This window comes from Malaclemys terrapin, chromosome 4 (assembly GCF_027887155.1).
Source record: "Malaclemys terrapin pileata isolate rMalTer1 chromosome 4, rMalTer1.hap1, whole genome shotgun sequence".
Lineage (NCBI taxonomy): Eukaryota > Metazoa > Chordata > Testudines > Emydidae > Malaclemys > Malaclemys terrapin.
Window position 1 is genome coordinate 121,115,194 of NC_071508.1, and position 20,356 is coordinate 121,135,549.

The window sequence follows — 20,356 nt, forward strand, 5'->3', positions numbered from 1 at the left end:
AGATTGACGGTGCCTGGTGAGGCTGCATATGTGACTCTGGCCCCACCACAAAAGCCTCAGGGTGAATGGGATCAAGAGTTTATGCTTGGAAGGACTTTCCTATGGTTTCCAGGACTCGGCGAACAGTCTGTGACAGGTTGGGACTCATGGGAAGTGATGGTTGAAACATTGGCATTATGTTAAGCCACAGAGGGGAATATTTTGGTTGGCTTAGGAAAAGATCTGAAGCCTGGAGGGTTGTAATGAATGTTGTTACTGAATGTTATGGTGGATTTGGGGGTGGGGGGGCCCTGAGAGTAACCCTGGGGGCCACCTTCTTTTTTCCCTTCTGCAAAGTGTGTGTGTGGGGGGGTATGTCATAGGAGAGCTGGTCCCTGTGGATAGACTCAGACCAGCTCCTATGCATCAGAGCAGGTAAGTCCACTCCAGCCAATTAAAGGGGTCTGGGCTACACTGGGGACTATAAAGGGCTGCTAGTGAAAGGAAGAGGCAGATTTATCAGGACAGGCTGTGCCTGAAGCAGGGGGTCAGGTGCTCAGGGAGACAGCCCTGGGGCTGCTGTCCCCCAAAGGAGGCAGAGCTGGTCAGAACTGGGAAGCTGTCAGAGGCCCCTGTGGGGTGTGGGCTGAAACCTGCAAGGGAGGACTGAGTTAAATGACTGTTTTTCGGTTTACTTGCTTCTGTTAAGAAAATAAAACTCCTTGAAAGAGACTGGGTGGGGCAGCATATATTTTGGAGCTGGGGAGAAGCCCTGCTTGGTGCCAGGGAGGGGGAGCGAATGGTACATGCAAACATCAGCAGTGGAACCATCTGAGGGAAGCTCCTTTCAGTCAAATTTAAAGGTTCCCTCCCTGGCTCTTAAGGAAAGGGCTCTGTCAGAGACAACTCTGGTGAGTGTCCAGTTAGTGATTTGATAGAGAAAAGGAACTGTGTACTCAGTGAGAGCTCCCAACAGTTCAACTGCATTAACTGGCAGAATCCTGCAGGGGATTCAAGGGTGCAGGTGGGTACATGTACCCCTAGGAGTGGAGGGAGTACCTCCAAGTACAGCCCTTATTAAAATAGCTACTAGGATTGCACTAGAAGGTTCCCTCCCTACAAATAGGCTTAAAGGTTCTCTTGTTGGCCTGGTGTCCACAGAAAACTCTTTTAAACAAACCAGAGACTTAGCTGCCCACATGACTCCTGCAGTGAGAAATACAATTGTTCTGCTTTGTATGTTCTGACCTTTGCATACAATGAAATATACAGTTTAAAAAAAAACATGAAAGCACAGAGGTTGGGAACAATGAGGTGACAAATTTTATTTCTATGATGACAAGTCAGTACCCTCTTGTCAGTTGGCAAAACAGAAGCATTGCTCTTCTGTCTAGGAATGAGATACCAAAGAGGTGGTGAATGTAGGGTTCACTATCCAGATGGTTAATATAGATGAAACCTAATTACTATAGATAATGTGGTTATTCTAGGTTAATACAAGTCACACTTCTAGGTTTAATTTGGAGAGAAAGGAATATAGTTAAGAAGCCCTGCTTAATTCTAGTTCTACAGTGTAAAAAAGGGAAATAGCTTTGGTCAGTGGGAACATTTGAATGTCATTTTGGTAGGCAGTGCATTGCGTTTGACAAGGCTACCGAAGGAAATGAGAAGTGATAACTGATAGTGCCATGATTAGATCAGCCACCTTGGGAAAGGTGCTGAGGCAGAGATATTTCACTAAAATAAGGAGAAACTTGGGAATAGATTTCTGGCAAGTGATCACAAAGTAGATATGTTCTGAATTAGAAATGGATTTTGCAGGCAGATAAAGCCTAACAGATAGCCGGTAGTTCAAAATGATACATCATGAGGTCCAATAGAGTAACTATAAAGTTTGGTATCATTTATTTAACATGTAAGAATCCTATATTTAACAAATTTCAAAATATATTTGCTGTGCTGCCAACTTTAATTTCCAGAAGTTAAACAACTTTGTGTTAAAACTGCCAATGAAATCAGTTTTCAAAACCAAGCCACATTGTCTTTCGTGCTTCATATATATTTGGTGGGAGAAGAAATGTATTTTTCTACATAGTATTTTCCCATTCAGAATTTCAGTAGCTTCTCCTCCACCCATCTGAGCCATCTTGCAAGTCACTGTGGTCTGAGGCGCTTGTCTGAACTGCCTCCCTCCAGAGGGCGATAACTAAAGGCTAAATTGAGCCAGAGAGTCAGAGCCTGGTATCAGAAGCAAAGCAAACAAAACAAAACAATTGAAAAAACCTAAGCACATTACTCATTGCTAACTATTCTTTCCAGAAACATAACATAATGGCTATTTCCTAGCCAGTAGATTTCCACTTCCTGGATCCCAATAGGATCACTCTCCTGTAGCCATCTGGCCCAACCCTGTCACACCATTTATTACTATTTGCTTACAAGGGGCAATAGCAAGCCACTTACCCACTAACTGGTAGAGGCACATTTCAAAGCTACTGGAAGTTCTTACTTTCTATGGAGCTGTTAAATATACTGCTGAAGGGAAAGTAAACTGATTTTACCGCTCAGGCATTACCCTCTTCTGGGTGATGACCAACTACATACTCTTCTTTAATATGCTCTTCAAGCATGAGACAAACTTGAGATGGCTGCGGTCATCCTTAATTTTTAAGGTAGGTTGTTAGACTGGACTGTTCACTCTGTGTAAAGCTGCACAGAACATTAGTACATAATGTGTGCCATTGTCGTGTGTTAATTTTTTTAAGGTGAGCTCTTTTTCCTTCTTGAATTAATTTAAGACTGGAAAAGGTTTAGGCTTGACGGTCATGTAGAATGAAGTCCTCTATTTAACCATAGAACAAATTACAAGACAAGCAATAGCTGTCCAATCTTCCCTACACATCCCGGCCACAGGCCTCAACCTTGTTCTTAGAGTCAGAGTTTAAGGCCAGAAGGGACCATTAGATCATCTAATCTGACTTGCATATCACAGGCCATAGAGTTACACCCAGTTCCCCCTGTACTCAACCCAATAACTTGTGTTTGTCTAAAGCATACCTTCCAGAAAGTCTTCCAATCTTGATCTGAAGACATCAAGAAATGGAGAATCTACCACATCCCTTGGTAGTTTGTTCCAACAAGCCCATTTGTTAAGAATGTGTGCCTAATTTCAACTTGTCTGGATTCAGCTTCCCCCTACTGGTTCTTATTATGCCTTTTTCTGCTTAAGTAAAGAGCCCTTCAGTACCCGGTATTTTATCCCCATTAAGGTACTTATCCATCGTAATCAAGTCACCTCTCAATCTTCTTTTTGATAAGATACACAGATTGAGCTCTTTAAGTCTCTCACTATCAGGCATTTTCTCCATCTCTCAAATAATTTTTGTGGCTATTTTCTGAATCCTCTCCAATTTTTCAACATCCTTTTTAAAATGTACACACCAGAACTGGAGGTAGTATTCTAGTGATGGTCTAACCAGTGCCCTATGCAGAGATAAACTCACTTCCCTACCCCTGCTCACTCCTCCCCTGTCTATATATCCAAGGATCGCATTAGTCCTTTTTGCCACAGCATCGCACTGGGAGCTCATGTTGAGTTACTGGTCCACTATGACCCATAAATCCTTTTCAGAGTCACTACTTTCCAGTTCTGAAATGGTTCAGAGGGTAGATCAGTCTCCACACTTATTTAGTTATTGGTCTCCCTGCTTAGACTACAGACTAGGGCTCCACCTAATACCAATTTAGTAATTATAGTGACAATGTGGACATTTATCTGTCAGAAAATGGACTGAGAACCATTAAACTCATTTCATGTAGGCCACCAAACATCTATCAGACAGCAAAGATTTTTAACCAATACCTAATCCAACCTGGGCTGGATTTAAACCAGCGACCTAGATGTTCTGTATCCTATAATGCTCTACTATAATGTTACATTTAAGAAAATCCTCTGACTTCCCTGCACCTGTTTGAAATTCCTTAGCAATAATCTGACTTCGAATTCCTCTAACCCAAAGCTGAGCATTTCCAGTCACACAGCTGACAGCTAGAAAGATGAGCAGATGCCCCCATTGCCATCAGTATCACACTTCAGGCATCTGGCAGAGTGAAAACTGGTTAATCATACCAACGTATAACAATGCCTCCCTTAGCAGCATAAATACAATGGGCACAATTCAGATCTGAATTCCACTAGCGTGAATCAAGGCTAACTCCACTGAAGCCAAAGGAATTAAATTCAGAGAACTCAGATCAGAATCAGGCCCTATAAGGCCACCACAAAACTCAGTCAATGAAGTTACTCCAGGGGTGAATTGGGCCCAATACATTTAAGTCATAAAACTTGCACCAGACACAACAGTCATTTCCATAGTAACACATCAATCAAAATTGTTCAGCTTTTGAAAGAAAATTTAAGATGGAAAAGGAGAGAGACATAGTGAAAACAGTTTTCCAGTTACAAAAAAAAAACAAAAACAAAAACCAAATAGCTCAATCAAACCTCGATAATATTAACTGTAGTTGAGTCTCTAGGCACATCCAGACCTTAAGAACACTCTGCAGCCACAGCTTTGCTTCCATGGAAAAATAACAAGCAGAGCTCTGTATAAGTCACAGAAGCACCATGCAGCATAAATTAGTGATGCTGCTGTAACCATCCCCAGGACTTTAAAGTCTGCTGCACTATAACATGAGACTACTTTACAACAACAGAAGATATAAACATTTAGACATAAGAGCTAAGCTGGGGTTTATTGATAGCGTAGCTTTTCAAAGTTTACTAATTGTATAAATGATTATTCATGGCCTATGCCTCTCAACAAGTTGATGTCCGTCTATTTATCTTACAAACTTTAAATATTAGGTAAGATTGTACAACTCTTTCCAGCTTGACATTTGTCTTCCCTTGGCTCCCCTGGTTCACGTTCCACCTCTCTGGCCATTTGTTCAGAGTCTTTCAGTGTGTCCTCCTCTATCACTCAGTCCTTGACCCCTTTTTCTTTTCTCACTGTATCTTATCCACACACACAACTTCAGCTATCATCTGTATGGTGATGACAAACCTCCCTCACCAGTCCCGCTCCATCCTCTCCCATATCTCAGCCTGTCTTGCTGACATCTCCTGGATGTCTCATCAAATTAAACTCAACATAACAAACTGGACTCTTGATCTTTCCTCCCAAACTCTCTCCAATCCCCCATTCACTTTTGCTGTTGAATAAACCACCATCTTCCCTGTCACTCAGGTCTGTAATCTGGGGGTCAGCTTCATCTCTTCCCTTTCACTCATTCTTCACATCTGGGGCTTGACCAAACCTTGCTGCTTTTTGCCACTTACAGAGGGCCAGATCCTATCCTGGTATAAATCATTGTAACTCCACTGAATTCAGTGGAGCTATGCCAATTTAAACCAGCTGAGAATCTGGCCCACTATTTCTGAGATCTGATCTATGGGTAGGTCTACACTTACCTCCGGGTCCGGCGGTAAGCAATCGATCTTCTGGGATCGATCCTGGAAGTGCTCGCCGTCGACGCCGGTACTCCAGCTCGGCGAGAGGAGTACGCGGCATAGACGGGGAGCCTGCCTGCCGCGTCTGGACTCGCGGTAAGTTCGAACTACGGTACTTCGAATTCAGCTACGTTATTAACGTAGCAGAATTTGCGTACCTTAGTTCGAAGTGGGGGGTTAGTGTGGACCAGGCCTTAGAATCTTAGAATTAGAAGGGACCTCAGGAGGTCATCTAGTCCAACCCCCTGCTCAAAGCAGGACCAATCCCCAGACAGATTTTTGCTCTAGATCCCTAAATGGACCCCTCAAGGATTGAACTCACAACCCTGGGTTTAGCCGGACAATGCTCAAACCACTGAGCTATTCTTCCCTGCCTCCCTCCCCTTCTACTCTTCCACCTGGTTAAAACCCTCATTCAGGCTCCCCTCATCTCCCGTCTTTATTACTGTAACCCCCTGATCTCTGGCCTCCTTGACACCAGCATCACCCCCTCCAGAGCACACAAGACACAGTCATCTTCCTTGCTTGTGTTCTGACCACATCAGCAAGCCTCTTTGAACCTCCCTGGCCTTGCCTTCTCCACCAACTCCAGTTGAAATTTCTTGCAATCACCTTTTAAGTCCTCCACTGCCCTTGTCTTCTTAAACTGCATATTCTTTGGGCTAGGGAAGTGGTTTTCAACCTTCTTTCATTTGCTGACCCCTAAACATTTACAAATGGAGATGCAGACTCCTTTGGAAATCTTAAACAGTCTGCAAACCCCCAGGGGTGCACAGACCACAGGCTGAAAACCAGTGGGTTAAGGAGTTTGCCTAAGTGTTAGGTAAGTGCCAAGCATATTCTCAGCATCTGAATAATAAATAAATAATAATGAGGAAAATGAGGAAAATCACTGTAAAAGTTCAAAGCCTGATTTCATATTGGGGTGCAGGTACAAAGAGCCGTTAAAAAAAACAGAGGTGTGAATTAGGGCACCAAACTTGCATGCTCAGTTACCATGACTGTGCAACTCTTAACTGGCTGTCTGTACACAGAAGCACGTGCAGTCATAATAAATGTACATGCAGATTAGGCAAGCATTTTAGCCCCGGTATAAATCAGTACTGAAATCAGCAATGATACAATGGAGTGAAAATGATGCAAGTGACATCAGAAATAACCCCACAGTCTTTAGACAATCAGGCCCTTAGTGGTACATTTTGTGATGGCTTCACAGAGTCAAGGAGGTCTGACACTTAACTATTTCCTTTATTTTGTGAGTTACAACCCGACCCTTAATAAACACACTAAGATAGCAGTAAGTACATTTCCTTTTCTTAAAAATCATAACCCAAACACCCCCCCCCCCACACACACACACGTTTTGTTTAATCTAATCCAGGGGTCTCAAGCATGCATCCCACAGAGTTATTTCTTGAGGTCGCCAAACTCCCCTCACCCGCTACCCCCCCGCTCCAGCGTGCTGCATCCCCGCTCCTGTGCCTACCTCTAGGTGCTTCCTGCCACCAAACAGTTGTTTGGCGGTGCTTACCGCTTTCCAGGAGGGAGGGGAGAGGAGCAGGGAGCCGCACGCTTAGGGGAGGAGGCAGAGAAGAGGCAGGGATTTGAGGAAGGGGTTGGAATGGGGGCGGGGCAGGGTGGGAAGAGGTGCCGCAGGGCCTCATGGAATGGGTGGAGTGGGGGTGGGGCCGGGAGCAGCGGGCGGGGTGGCTTTTGTACCTTTATATGAAAAGGTGTCAGTGGTGGGGCTCTCAGGCCAATGTACTAGTCCTCATGTGGCTCTCGTGGTGATTTGAGTTTGAGATCCCTGATCTAATCTAAAAAACTCTCCTCAGTCCAAAAAGCAAAATTGCAGCTCCATTTAGGGACTTCCACACCTGGAGGCAGGTGCATGTGTGAAGCAGGATTAGGCCCCTAATGAGCAGATTAAGGAGTTCGCCATATGCACAATGCTAGAATGATAAAACGTTAATGGAGTGAAAAGTATATAAGAGAATTATTAAAATATGGTTTCTCTCTGTAAAGCATGAAGCTAGAAAAACCCAGTAAAGATAATGTTAAAAAACAGGATTGAGATATTTGAAACCCTTCCCAAAAAGCTTTACAAATCTCAGGGTTAAAATGAATATATTAACCAGTTTCTTGGGAACTTGTAGAGATGTACCTGCTCCAAACAACCCTGAGCCTTGGGAAAGCTGGGACCCTAGTTTGGGCACATCTCTTATGCTCCCTTTCACACCAAGTGCAGCCAGCATTGAAATTCACAGTGGGAGGATGCTACTAAGAGAAATAATGTACAGTGAGACTCTCAGGGGATGGATCAGGCCGGGAAGGCTGCATATACTGGCCACGCTGGAAGCTGACGTATCCAGGGGAAAGGTTGGTCACTGTGCAAAGCCAAACATAAAAAGAAGCTGCGCCATATCAGGGAGTCGCAGAGCTACCTAGGGCATGGAGAACTCAAGATACCAGGCAGGGCCAATGCGGAAGTAAGGTTATTACTAGGTTCTGTTGCAGTAGGATCAATGGTCTACAGGAAGGCAAAAAAAAAAGAGTGGCTACTAATATTTTATTGTGCAAGCAGCAGTTAACAATAAAGCGAATGTCTGTGAATTGCTTTTCAAAGCCTAGCTTGGATTGTCTTGTTCTTAAACTCAATTTGTTAAGAAATCTAGTATATTGTCTTTGAAGCCATGATAAGTAGCTCAGATGACATGAATACGATGTGGAGGAGTATCTGCGGCTGGTAAGTATTGTGCAATTAGGTTCAAGTTGAGGGACCCAGAACTCAATCTGAGCAGCAGCAGAGTCCCAATATCCACAGTGTCCTAATGCAGGGGGTGCCTTCCTTCCTGGCTGACTGATGCCAGTCACCCAGGGAATACATTTTAAAGAACTCATGAACCAGAATGGATGCCTATGCAATGCCTATGCAATGAAGCAGAGTCAGAGAAAGGAGGCAGAGCGTTAGCAACTAGAAGATTACCCTACAGCAAATGTGGATTTGGGGGAAAGGGAGGAGCTTCCCCAGCACAGCCATTGGAGCAGAATCACCCTGCGTGCCCTTACAGAATAGAGGCCTTGTTCCACCTAAAGGTAAGACCATCTAATGGTTGAACTGTCACAAGGCCAGCAGTCCTAGTTGGAGCAAAACAATAAATAAAATCATCATCATCTATATTTCTCTTTCCATCCACATATCTCACAGGTCTTACAAATTATTATTTAATTTATATTACTATAGCACTTAGGACCCCTAGTCATGGACCAGGACCCCATTGCGCTAGGCTTTGTACAAGCACAGAACAAAAAGCTGGTACCAAGCCCAGAGAGCTTCCAATCTAAATATAAGACAAAAGACAGCCGATGGATACAGACAGGCTGATGGGGGAGTACAAGGAAACAATTAGACAACATTGGTCAGCATGATGGGCAATGATGTCAGCACACTAGCAGCCTAACAGTTCTCAATTTTTTTGCAGACATCATAGAAAAGAAAAGTTGAAAGGCAGGGTTCAAAGAACACTAAGCAGTAGTTTTGAGGATATTTATGAGGGACTTCTTCCAAGCATGAGGGGCAGCATGAGCAAAGCACAAAGGTGTGTGTCTGAAAATTTAACAACCGGGCAATGGAGGCTGGCAGCATGGGCCAACTGGAGGCGGGAATCAACATCTTGATAGCAAGTGAGAGATGATAGGTAGGGTGAAGAGAGGCTGTGAAGGGCCTTGGAACTGAAGACAGGCAGCGTATGTGATAGAGAAGGGGAACCCGAAGAGGGATGACATGATCAAAGTGACGGTCTAGGAAAATGATCTTTGCAGCAGCATTCTGAATGGATATGAACAAGGCAACGATGCATTTATCAAGGCCGGAGAAATGGATTTTGCAATAATCAAGACAGAAGATGATGACAGGCATCAAGTTTTGTTATTCCCATTTTACACAAGGGAAACTATGGCACAGATATAATAAAATAATAATAATACCCAATTCTTATATAGTGCTTTTCAACAGTACATCTCAAAGCACTTTACATAGAAGGTAAGTATCATTATCCCTAGGAAGCAGAAATGACTTGTCACAGGCCACAGATAGCGTCAAAGGGAAAACTGGGAATTCGGTGGGACTGGACCTTACAGACCTTCTGGGTCTCAGGCAAAGTGATCATGCAAAGATACTGCCATGAAAAGATTTATCATTAGGTGCTCATGTTATATTTTTTTAATCCAAGATTTTTAAAAACAGGACTATGAAGTCAGGCACCTATATAAATGGGGATTTCAAAAGTGCAGAACATCCAGTAGATTCCATGGCTGGGAACTGCTGCCTGCTCTCAGCACTTTTGAAAAAAATCAGGTCACTTATTTCGGTGCCTAAATATGGTTCTATGAGTCCACCTTCAAGCACTCCGTTTTGAAAATCTGGGGTTTATTTCAGAGACATATAGTGGCATTTCAATATCACTATTGATATGGACTTTTGAAAAGTTTCTTGTGTCTGAGAGGGAAGAACCCATTTTGCTTTTAATAGCTTAACTGGAATCTTTCACAGCAAACTCACAAGAAAGACTTTTGGGAGGAGTTGATTCCCTGCCTCCTTGGATAGCTGATGCTGATCTTCTGTTGGAAACATTTTTAGAACATCTCAGTTCGTCTGGACATCACAGAGGAAAACAATCAGTTTATACAAGAGATAACTCCCAAGGAAGATTATTTTACTACTCACATAGCACCGTAGATTTGTGTGGCTCCTATAAATATAGATTCTCTGCCATGAGGCACTTTGCAATTTGAGGGCCCAATCCTGCAAAACACAACCATAGTGCTTACTACAGTGAGCAGCCCAACTGAAGCCAATAGGACTGCTCACAGTATTAAGTGCTATACTAAGGAGTACGTTTTTGTAGGATTGGGCCCTAGAATAGGACAAGACCAAACAGAAGGCGGCAATAAAATATGTCAGGGACTTTCCATTTGCTCTGTGTTTGTACAACACTTAGCACAACGGGGTCCTGGTCCTTGACTGGCATTGCAAAGTGCTACTGTAATACAAATAATAATATTAACAGAAGGGTGGGAGAAAAGGTAGAGGAGAAGGCAATTGCATTATAGTATGTGGTCACATGGGGGCTAATACATGCAGCTAGAGAGCAAGAGTGACGTTTGGAGCAAGATTTTCAAAAACAGCTAGTGATTTTGGGTGCCTCAGTTTCTGGGCAGCCAACCTGAGACATTGAAAAGGACCCTGCTTTTCAGAATTTGTCAAGCACCCACCCTCCAAAAATCAGGCCCTATTAAGGTGTTTCAAGTTGCATCCCCAAAATCAACTACAGCAGTCAATTTTGAAAACTGTGATAATTATTTTTACATTTAAATTAGATGCTGTTTTATTTTATTTTATTGTATTCACTTTATTTTATTAATTGTATTATTATTAAGGAGACTAGACTTTGGAATCTATTTAAGGCTTAGTCAGGAGGGCCAGTAATAAGCCAAATATGCATGCATTAGACATATTTTAAAATCCTGGTCAAAGTTGCAGTTTTCTCTCATTCTGTGTTGTGCTTAAAGTCAAACTTGCAAATACAAATATAAGGCAGGACAGTCTCTGTTTACTGTTTAGTACCATGCTGAATTTCTAGGTAGTACATCAGTTCTGGCAACCTCATCCATTAGGAATTACACTTAGTGCCAAAACATCTAATCCAACAATTAGTACTTGAACCGTGTTAGTGTACTAGATTGTTTCTTATAATCTTATGTAACTGTTCTGTGTTAATCAGAAAGTTCCGCTTAATACTGTAAATACTCCTTGTTAGCCAATAGCTGAAAATAATGTGTTTTTTCCTAAATGTCTAGTTATTAATAGATAAAGACCTGAACCCAATCCATGGATCTGAACACTCTCTCACTGCCCCTAACTCTGCAGGGTGGGGATAGAATCCAAACCTACAGCTGAATCTCAACTTTATCACTGGTCTGTAACCTGGGATTCCAACAACTTCAGACTTGGAGGAGGCTCAGAAAAGGAAATTAATCTGAATTTTTGGTACCTCCAGTTGTTTTCTATTGGTGTGGATATTTTTCCCAATTACACTGTAAATTGGAATACTGGGAGAGACCATTCTCTCTCTCTCAGGTCCAATGACTAGCTAAGTATTTATCCACAATGGAATAATAATTGGGACAGAGAGAGAGAGAGAGAACAGGTGGGATTGACTGAAATTCAGTGATTAGAGCACCCACCTGGAAGGTGAGAGATCCCAGGTCTGATTCCTCTGCTCCAATCACCTTTATTTATGCACCATGGAACAGCTTCAGCAGGAGAGATTGAAGGAGCCCCATCTCAGGGCTTGTCTACACTACAAAATTAAGTTGACTTTATCTAATTCAACCTCAAGCCTCAGAATTAATTAACTCGATTGTGCATGGCCACACCATGCTCATTGTCTCGATGGAGTGCATCCTCACTAGCAGTGCCTGCATTGATGCACAAAGCAGTGCATCGTGGGTAGCTATCCCAAAGTGCAACTTGACGCAGTGTGTTTTGGGAAGTTTGTGCAATGCCTCATGGGACCAAAACATTGTCGCAGGGGAGAATGGGAACATTGCGTCGGCATCCCATGATGCACTGTGCTCCCTCCCTCATATTAACAGGAAACAATCCAGTGGTTTTCACGCCTTAAAACCGCCGCGTGTACGTCATAACCCCAGAAGCATGGAGCCTGCTCAGTTGTGCACTTTTGCTATGAGCATCTCAAACACTTTGCGCCTTCTCCTGCAGTATTTCCGGAGCCAAAGTAGGATCTGCTGCACGGAATATAGCGATGTCCTGAAAGCTGCCCTGCTGCAAGCCATTGAAAAAAACAATTCACAGTTGCTGCTGGCAGTCACAGAGCAGCTGCACTCTGTTGAGCACCGTTTCTGGTCCCATGAAACAAGCACTGACAGGTGGGACCACGTCGTTTTGTAGGTATGGGAGGACAAGCAGTGGCTGCAGAACTTTCAAATGCAGAAGGCCATCTTCCAGGAACTGTGTGCAGAGCTTTCCCCTGCCCAGCAGTTTAGCAACACAAAAATGCTACTCTGACAGTGGAGAAGCGAATGGCGATTGCTATTTGGAAGCTTGCAATGCCAGACAGTTACTGGTCAATGGGGAATCAATTTGGATTAGGTAAATCAACCGTTGGAGATGCTGGGCTCCAAGTGTGCAGGGCCATTAATCGACTTCAGCTACAAAGGGTAGTGAGTCTGGGGGACATAGTGAATGGTACTGCCACAATGGGGTTCCCTAATTGTGGTGGGGCGATAGATGGCACACATATCCCATCTTGGCACCAGACCATCTTGCCAAAGGGTACATAAACCAAAACGGATACTTTTCAATGGTGTTGCAAGTGCTGATGGATCACAGGGGGCGTTTCACCAACATTAGTGTAGTGTGGTCAGGAAAGGTTCGTGACACGCGCATCTTTAGGCACTCAGGTATGTTCAAAAAGCTACAATCCTGGACTTTCTTTCCAGACCACAAAATGAACATTGATGACATTGAGATGCCTATAGTTATCCTGGGGGACCCAGCCTACCCCTTGGTCCCATGGCTCATGAAGCCATACATCGGCCATCTGGACAGCAGTAAGGAACATTTCAACTATAGGCTCAGCAAGTGCAGAGCACGGTTGAATGTGCCTTCGGTTGTTTGAAAGGATGCTGGAGAAGTTTACTAACGAAGTTGGACCTTAGTGAAGAGAACATCCCCATGGGTATAGCTGCCTGCTGTGTGCTCCATAATATCTGTGAAAAAAAGGGGGGAAATTTTCTGCAAAGGTGGGCAGTTGAGACAGATCACATGGCAGCCATTTTTGAGCACCCAGACACCAGGGCAATAAGAAGAGCACAGCAAGGTGCGCTGTATATCCGCGAGGCTTTGAAAAACCATTTCAATAATGAGTCATAGTAATGTGAGCTGCTTGTCTTCATTGTGCTTTCCCAAACCTTCACCTGACTTGTATCACTGTCCCTGTAAAGCCAACCCCCCACCCAAGCCCACTGCTTCTACTCAATAAAGAACATTTGTTTTTCAAATCCATTTACTTTATTTAACAAACATAAGTAAAGAGGGAAAGCAGAAAAAAAAAGATAACCTTGGGGAAAAGGGGTTGTAAAGTTGGAACAGGAGAAACATTTTCAGCTGTATAACATAACATCGCATTCCAGACCAGGTGGCCTCTGAGCATACCTACCAGATCTGGACCCAGAGACAACTTAGGAAGCTAAATGCCTATCTTCACCTGGTTTGTGAATTGCTCTGGATCTTAGGCAGGAGCTAGGTGTCCAGATGCTTCGAATGAGGCTGTAACATAGGGGCCTAGGGAAGTTTACCTGCAAAAATGTAGGCACCTAAAATCACTTGGTGCTTCCAGGGTTTATGGATGGCAGTAGAGCCAACACTGGAAGGTGGACTCCTAAACCTGAGACTTAATCTGAGTTCTCTTCCTAGCTCTGCCAATCACTTGCTTTGTAACTTTGGACAAGTCATCTGACCACTTTGTGCCTCAGTTTCTTTATCTACAAAATAGAGATAATATCTCCCTGCCTCACATGTGTTGTGAGTATTCATGTTTGTAAAGTGTTTGGTGATCCCTGAGTGGAAGGTGGATTAGAAATGCAAAGGACAATTAGTAAAATTCATCTACAACTTTATGCCCTCAGAAATTGGCCTTTATATGAAAAAAAAATCTGTGAATGCAAACTGACTATTCAGGAAATTAGTTACCCAATTTGCACATGCAAATACCACTTCTGCGTGCAAACAGGCAATTTATACATTCAGTTTTACAGTCCACTTTTGAAAAGGGGAGCAGGGTGGAGGAAATGTGGATTGACAAAACCAAATATAATTTTGCTTCCCATTGTATCTTGCAATTCACATGTCAAAGAGTACTGATAAGTGTTTGGTGTAATAAAACTTTTACAAACTAAACTGATCAGAGATAAATACTGCTACACAAACATCAGGGACCATGAAGAATGAAGGCTGAATAGAGAAAGCAACTAACTAATCCAGTTCATTTCCTTCACTTTGTAAAAACAAGTAACTGACATATTTCCTGCCAATGAACGTTCCTACAGATAAGAAAGCTCCTGACAACAGGAAATTCTTTGCTAGAAGAGAGAACACTTTTGCCATTAAGCCTCACATTCTTCATTTAAGTTCCACTCAATTAAAAGCAACATCTGACTAATTAATTATGAGCTGGATAAAAGTATGCAATTATCCAAATCTCAAAGACTTTTCTAAAGTGTACATGAACCAATGTTTTCATGATAAGCTGACATGCTTCAGTTCTAGAACTCTCGGAGGCCGACTCTTATTTGCACTCAGGCCATTGTAAACCCCTCTGGCAGCATGAAGGGGTGTTCAAGTGGGAGTACATTACACTTGCATTGATTTAATACACTGCTCTGGCTTTAATGTAAATGAGTCAGCCCTTTGTTTTTCAGAAAGTAAGGGTCGGTCCTGGAAGGTGCAGAGTGGCTCCTGCAAGATTCTGAGCACCTTCAGCTTATTATCAACTCGGATCTGGCCCTAAAGCTATAAGAACTGCTCAGCAGTCAGCTAGTTTTCCTTAAAAACTGATGAAATATGCAAGTAAAGAGAAAACAAAGGTCAGACTAGTCATTGTAGTAGCTTTCAAAACTGATGATTTATATTGAGGGTGAAGCATTCAAGTGTTTTACACTAATCATTTGATAAGGATAACACTGCTAAACGAGGATCTAAGGGAACACCAAAATTAAATGCTTTGGAGCAAATGTAATAAATACTCAGAAATGTTCTTCTGTCGGAAACATTTGAGATCAGCATCAGCTACCCAAGGGGAGAGGGGGAATCAACCCCTCCCAAAAATCTTTCTTGTGAGTTTGCCGTGAAAGATTCCAGTTAAGCTTTTAAAAGCAAAATGGCTCTTCCCTCTCAGACACAAGAAACTTTTCAAAAGTCCAGCAAAGTAAAACTTTAATTAACCATAATAATTGTAGCTGTTTATTATCAGTCTTTATTTTCCCATGCTATATTCACCGCTCATGAAATATGTTTTTCTTTCGTGTCTCAGTTGTTACCTTCACCGTGTTCCTGAAGCAAACAGAGGCTCCAATAGAAACTATTATTTAATGTTATCAGTTGACACTTATTCATTCAAGATTTTTTCCCCAAGATATGAAGGAGAGATGTGACATTCAAATTTAAATAATAATCTTTTAACATATTATGGTAATTAATGATGACAAACGGGCCCTGGAACAGTTTTTATAGTGGAGGCGCTGAGAGACATTGAACCAAACTATAAGCCTTGTATATAATGGAATCCACTGCACCCTTAGTTCCAGCACCTATAAAATGGGCCCAATTAATCTGTTATAACACCTCTGGAAGCCACAGGCGCTACACAAGGAATTAGTTGGGCCCAGTAGCAAGTTAAAATAATAGTCACCCACATACTTTTTTTCTCAGCCCCTCTCGTCTTAGCTTTTTCACAATATGGAACCTGAAACTTCAGCAGAAGCATCTTCTGGGCCCTATACCTCCGGCCTTGCTCAGGCAAGACTCCCACTGAAATCAGTGGGAGTTTTGCCTAAGTAAGGACTGCAGGTTGATTCCCTTAACTCTTTGTTCTTTCAAAAATCTGAACTGAAATATAGATATGAAATACGGAAGACAGTGCAGTTTTTGTTGTAAAATGACCTTGATTTGACAGGCACATTCTCAGGTTTCAACAGATGCTGTGGGAAAGGCAGCAGAAGCCAACATGTTCTGCAGGCATTTCTGATGACATGCAGGCTTTTTTTTTTTTTAAATAAATGGGGGGTAGTCTTCCCAGTTTCCATGACAACAATGTCTCCACTTGTCTGTTATTAGATACCATCCACTTCCTGTGTCTAAATTTTTAAGCCAATCAGAAAAGTGTTTATAGATTTTACAGCTCCTGGGACAGTCCCTCTTTTACAAGAGAGCTACTTTAATGACACGTAATGCTTAGGCTGCAAACGTTGGAAGGCCTTATATTTTCAGTTGCAAAGAGATCACACTTTACAGAGTTTGCTGGCTACTGCATGAGATACTGAAAGAAAAACAGGGTTTTGCTGCCGAATTCATTGTGCTCCTAACAGTTGCCTTGCCATGTTTTTTAATACTGCACAAACTCATCTTAATTGTTTATTCATTTTTACTTTTGATTTACCCTCTCACAGTGTAAATATTTTGTGCATGAAAAATTCTAATGTAATCATTTTATTAAGAAATCCAGTTATCCACTACCCGCCCAAGAAAAGGTCTGGTGTGACATAATTGATACTACAGCATAACATTGTTTTCTGCAATTAAAGTTTCGGTCAACTGAATTGTGTATAACACAATACTGCAGTAACAATAGAATTTTACAGAAATATTTTGATAATACAAACAAAAGCTGACCACAGTCTAACAACTATGTTGGGGGAGTGGGGGAGAGGCAGGAGGCTTATTTTATGGAGGGAGTAATCACATATATATTTTGAAGAAATAAACCTAAGAAAAAGTCCAACTAAGTTAGAAGTCAATATTGCAGAAAGGCAGGCAAGAGGAAGCTAATCAGAAAGTAGGAAAATACCTCTCCGAATAGCTTTGACAAATCTCTCTTAACACAACTGATGAATCATTGTGTGTGTTTGTGTGTGTGTGTGTATAAAACCAATATACAAACTGTAAAGTATGAACTGGGCTTCTCTATAAAACAGTGATCTAAAAATGAGTGAAACACAGGAACAAAAGAAATATAACAGGGTGTCTGCCTAACATTAGTGAAATGACTGTGTCAATGAACTGGAAGCACACTGGCTCTGACAATCTCCACATGGAGGCTGGAAATAGCCTATTCCTTTCAAATTTGATGCATTTTTAAATTATTATCATCATCCATCCCAACAGCTCTCAAATGCCTTTCCCGAAGCACAGCTTGTGTTTGAGAACTATCAACACTCAGCCTATTAACACTAAAATGAAACAAAACACCCTGCAATTTAAGGGTCCAATCCTGTGATGTGCTCAGTTTCTATTAAAACCCACTGAAGTCAGGGGAAGGTACTCAGCAGAGATGCTCAGCAGCTTTGTAGGATTTGGCCTTAGAGTTGCTGGGGGAAAATGCTTTATTTTCCAAAAATATCTTTCTGTATTGTGAGCAAAAAGTGGAGAAAATTCTTAACAGCTCTGGCCTGGCAGTTTCACCCCAAATATTATTAATCTCTGATTTAGAATCTAAAAAAAAAAACAACAAAAACTCAGAACAGTTGATTAATCTGAAGCTTGATCCAAATTGCAACCACAGATCTGAAAATTTGGTTAAAACAACAGAGCTGAGTGACCATCGATAATGTTAACTACCAAAATGAGCAGAACTGCAAAATTAGGAGAACCCCGTCCTGCAAGTCCTTGAAGTGAATGGGAGTTTTGCCTGAGTAAAGATTGCCTGGGATCAGGCCCTTGAACATTTTTTGTTATTCATAACTAATTCTCAATGTAGCTTAGAAAGCTATTAACAAACACACATCAATTATCTCACCACATCAAGCAAGTTCTGCTTTTCCACAACAGATGAAGCAAAAAGGTTTAGCAACTAAATGCCTGCAGAAAGTTTTTGTTTGTTTTGTTTTTATATGAACTTACTTTTGGAACTAAACTAATTTGGATGAGGTTACTGTCCATCCTGCATCCTTTTACAGTTTAAGCTGCATGCAGTATATCCATTTAGAAGCAGATGGTATATTTTTTCCGGGGAGGGGGAACAAAACCTAAAAATCCAAGTGTGCACCAATGCAGCTGCCTGAACATTTATAGGCTTCTAATGACAATACTAAACACTGAGCCAAAGATTAAAAGACAGGAAATGAGAACCATGTTAGTTACCTTTTAATCTTTGTTTTTTGCTCTTGCTTCCTTCTGCATTAGTTGCTGTTGCAGGTATGTTATATTCTCACAGTTAATCCTTCCATTCTGGTTTTGTTCAATATTTGGAATGATCCCTATAGACAGAATGCAGCCATAACCCAGACTCCATGCTCACTGAGCTATCCTTGTGTCAGAGGTACTGCTAAAAGCACAGAAATAAGGAAACTTTCTGCTGGGTCCTAGTGCTCAACTTAATAGAGAGTCTCACAAACTGTATTGCAGAATAAAGATCATGTTTATTGTTCTGTCTCACTTGCCAGCACCCAGTGGGGAACACAGTCACATAAACACTGCCTGCTGTATGTCTTCTGTAACATTAAAAATTATGTTAGAGATGGACCTGATCTGATTGTGAATAGTCCAGACTTTGAGGAAGAGGGTAGAGTGTGAACCCAAATCTAAATACAGATCTGAATTTTATTGCTGACTCCTATCTAATAAGCCAAAACACAATCTGGAATTTGAACCTAGGAAAACTTTATACAGGCCTGCACAACATGTGGCCCGAGGGCCGCACGCGGCCCATGTGGGCTCACTGTGCGGCCCGCGTGGGGTGAGTAGGTGGGCTCACTGTGCGGCCCGTGGGAGGTGAGTAGGCAAGCGGTGGGTGAGGGAGGGGGGCCAAGGAGGCGAGTGGGCAGTAGTGGGGGGTGAGTAGGCGAGCCGAGGGGGTGGGGACTGAGGAGGCGAGCGGGCGGGCAGTGGCGGAGGGGCAGGCGAGCTGGCAGCAGGGGAGTGGGGGCTGAGGAGGCGAGCAGGCAGGCAGTGGCGGAGGTGCAGGTGAGCCGGCGGTGGGGGAGGGGGGTTGAGGAGGCAAGCAGTGACTTGATGGCTGACCTGGTCTACTGATCTGGTCTGGCTCCCATCCCCTCTCCAAGGGTTGCAGCTGTCTGCAGGTGCTGCCTTCCATGCCTTCCTCATTCATTCAACAGGGTAATTGATTACAAAGTGGGGGGAAGATCTTATTCTACTTCTAGCTAAAAGACATTTTTCTTTTACCTTAATTATACTACCTTAGGAGCCCACTATAACATATTACAAAGGTTCAATACTGCTGTTTTTTAAATTAAGGGAGATATCCTATCTCCTAGAACTGGAAGGGACCTTGAAAGGTCATTGAGTCCAGCCCCCTGTCTTCACTAGCAGGACCAAGGACTGATTTTTGTCCCAGATCCCTAAGTGGCCCCCTCAAGGATTGAGCTCATAACCCTGGGTTTAGCAGGCCAATGCTCCAATCACTGAGCTATCCCTCCCCCCCTTCCCCAGCGGTGCTGGGGAAGGAGGGTTTGTTTCCGCAGGGTGGGCGGCGCTGAGGGAGGGAGTTTTGGGGGGGCTGGGAAGTGCTGGGGGTTGTTTCCGCAGGGCGGGCGGCACTGTGGGGGGTGTTGTTTCGGGAGGGCTGGGTAGCGCTGGGGGGGGGGAGGGGGTTCGGCCCTCAGCTGTTTTCTTTGGAGTAATATGGCCCTCGCCGCTTTACGAGTTGTGCAGGCCTGACTTTATAGAAGGTTCAAAATAGGAACCTGGAGCCAGATCTGAATTTTGCAGCTTGGGCCCATGTCTGCTATTCACCCATTACAAAAACAGAATCACATTCTGGTATCCTTGCCCCACAGTCCCATAGCAGCTCCTATGTGTCACATCCATATGTGTGGAATTCTGCATTTTGTGGTGGGAGGGGGCGGTCAGGGCTAAGAGTAGAGGGCCAGGGGTACAGAGAGACTTTCTGTACCACATTGTCCCATATAAGATAATGCTCACAGTGCCAGCATTATCTTGAACGGGCTCCCACTCTGCACACTCAAGCCCCCACTCCAAAGGGGTTGTTTTCCCAAGAATGAGTAGGAAACCAATGGGAGTGTGGCCCTGGAGTGAAGGAGCTGTGT

The 20,356-nt window shown here is 43.0% G+C and overlaps 1 protein-coding gene across 2 annotated transcripts in view; it reads right to left on the reverse strand.

Annotated features, from left to right (window-relative positions):
* Nucleotides 1-18,569, reverse strand: part of FOXN3 (forkhead box N3) — a 301,624-nt gene extending 283,055 nt beyond the window's left edge. For both annotated transcript variants that reach the window (XM_054025439.1, XM_054025442.1), the window contains exon 1: nucleotides 18,432-18,569. The gene's annotated coding sequence lies outside the window, so the exon portion shown is untranslated. The remainder of the gene's footprint in view (nucleotides 1-18,431) is intronic.
* Nucleotides 18,570-20,356: the final 1,787 nt, after the last annotated feature.